This window comes from Branchiostoma belcheri, unplaced genomic scaffold (genome assembly GCF_001625305.1).
Source record: "Branchiostoma belcheri isolate BF01 breed outbred unplaced genomic scaffold, Haploidv18h27 scaffold914, whole genome shotgun sequence".
Classification (NCBI taxonomy): Eukaryota; Metazoa; Chordata; class Leptocardii; order Amphioxiformes; family Branchiostomatidae; genus Branchiostoma; species Branchiostoma belcheri.
The window spans coordinates 2,100-4,594 of NW_017804592.1; the positions used below are offsets into that span (position 1 = coordinate 2,100).

At 39.2% G+C, this 2,495-nt stretch overlaps 1 long non-coding RNA gene across 1 annotated transcript; it reads left to right on the forward strand.

Moving 5' to 3' along the window:
- Positions 1-1,153: 1,153 nt before the first annotated feature.
- LOC109488128 lies at positions 1,154-1,705 on the forward strand. The gene is made up of 3 exons (XR_002141313.1): positions 1,154-1,238; positions 1,423-1,463; positions 1,605-1,705. It is a non-coding gene; the product is annotated as an uncharacterized LOC109488128 (long non-coding RNA).
- The last annotated feature ends 790 nt before the right edge of the window (positions 1,706-2,495 follow it).

Below are 2,495 nucleotides of genomic sequence, written 5' to 3' on the forward strand. Positions count from 1 at the left end.
CACATTAAACACACATAGATTACACACTCCTAATAACTAGATATAACATAAATACTACCTACTAATACCTGTGTGGGACACAATGCCTTCATTAGCTGTTCATTCACTTCGGGATTGGAGGACGAGAGGAGGGAATATACACATGAAAGACATATACACTCTCCTAGTATATATGGCATATGAATACTACCTACAGATACCTGTGTGTGTGGGACATATGCCTTCATTAGCTGTTCATTCACTTCGGGAGTTGGAGGACGGGAGAGGAGGAGGAGGTAGGGAATATAAACATGAAAGACATATACATACTCCTGATAACTAGATGACATATGAGTACTACCTACTGATATACGTGTGTGAAACATATGCCTTCACTATCTGTTCATTCACTTCGGGAGGAGGAGGAGGAGGAAATATGGACACATTAAAACATATACATACTCCTAATAACTAGATGACATATGAGTACTACCTACTGATATACGTGTGTGAAACATATGCCTTCACTATCTGTTCATTCACTTCGGAAGTTAGAGGAGGAAATATGCTTACATTAAAAACATATACACACTCCCGATAACTAAATATGACATACAAGTATTACCTACTAATACATGTTTGGGACATATGCCTTCACTAGCTGTTCATTCACTTCGGGAGGAGGAGGAGGAGGAAATATGGACACATTAAAACATATACATACTCCTAATAACGACATTCAGATATGGCATATGAATACTACCCACTTATACCTATGTGAGACACATGCCTTCACTAGCTGTTCATTCTAGCTGTTCATTCACTTCGGTAGTTGGAGGACGGGAGGAGGAGGAGATGTACATAGTTCTCAGACATATATACACCCTCCTCATGGATAGAATCACAAGCCCATTCATATTTACTATATCGGAATATATATCATAGATCATAAACACAACTTATATCTATACGTTCAACATTAAAACAATCATATCCATATGTCTGTCATATGCCGAGGAGGCGCCGTCGGTGCTAATTATGATCCCTGACCCGCACCGCCCCATAGCGCCGCCCCAAATTCGCCACTTTCTCCGCATACTATACTACTCTTGCACATTCAACCTATCTTTCGCAGCATCAAAGACATTATTCAAATGTTGTAGATGACAACTGTTTTATGTGTTACAGAGAGCTGTTCCTTTCCGATCCACTGCGCTGGAGGCGCTGAGCAGGAGGATATACACAACACAGAGTGACGTGTAGGTTTGAACTGTTGATGAAAGTATTTCACAACGGTAGCATCGACAACATCTATGAACCTCCACAAATTTGTGACCTTTTGGAGTTTTCTTTCATAAATATCTTGTTCAAGGAAATTACCAATGGTGACTTCATTTTAACTTTGGCTGAAACTTTTTTGCTTTCCTCCGATATGTACTGCAGGTGGTCTTTCGGAATTCTACTCTGGGAGATTGTGACTTTGGGTGAGTGTGAAGAATTAACTGACTTTGTGTCAGCGTATAACTTTGCTGGTGTCACCCCATGTTTGACCTTACATTGTTAATAATTATACATGTAGTATGGAATACATGATGTAAGGATAACGATAGTGTTAACTCTTGTAGGTGGAACCCCGTATAGCGGAATGAAATCAAGACTTCTGTTGAGAAGGCTACACGAAGGATACAGGCTGCCAAAGCCAAGGAACTGTGATGAAGACTTGTACGTTTTGCATTGACCTTATATATACGTGTGTCCAATAGCTGCACCCTTCAATTTATCACTCTGTAAAAGCACTATACTATAACCATCTCTACTAATAGTTTCCTTTTTCAGATTGATATATATTATGTTTCTAATGGTTTAATATGATATATGAACAAAAATAAAATATTTGTAAATCTGGGTTGCTTTCTATCTAGCAAAATTACAGTCAACGAAACAATCATAACGAAAGAGATATTTCATATAAATACTGACATATTGTTCCTGACCAGGTATCAGATGATGCTGCAGTGCTGGCAGCGCCGTCCTGAGGACAGACCGACCTTCTCTGACCTGGTGGAACAGCTGAAGGGCATGATGGAGGACAAGAGCGTGAGTATACAATTCTAGTGGTCAAACATCCGTGTCTAAACTGTATTTAGGGTCAGCATCATGTTTACCAAAGGAAAACATATTGTTTTTGCTCAGTTTCTTCCTCTTCTTCCATTTCAATCAAATGACGTAAATAACCAGGGCTAGACGCCTGTCACCATGGTCACGGTTGTTAGGTTACATAATGTTGAAAGTGCCATGCAGAACTGAGTTCAGGAGGGGCTGCATGGTCACCATATATATATGTGAATCTAGAACCATATATATGACAGTGATTGATATAGAATAAACAAAGCAGTAGTTTGTTAAGCTGGACCGTGTGAAGGTAAACATGATGCATTTGCTTTGCAAATGTTAGCTTTCTAATGATCATTGTGATCTGTGATATTCTACAGTTTAAACATTGCATGCATGGGATA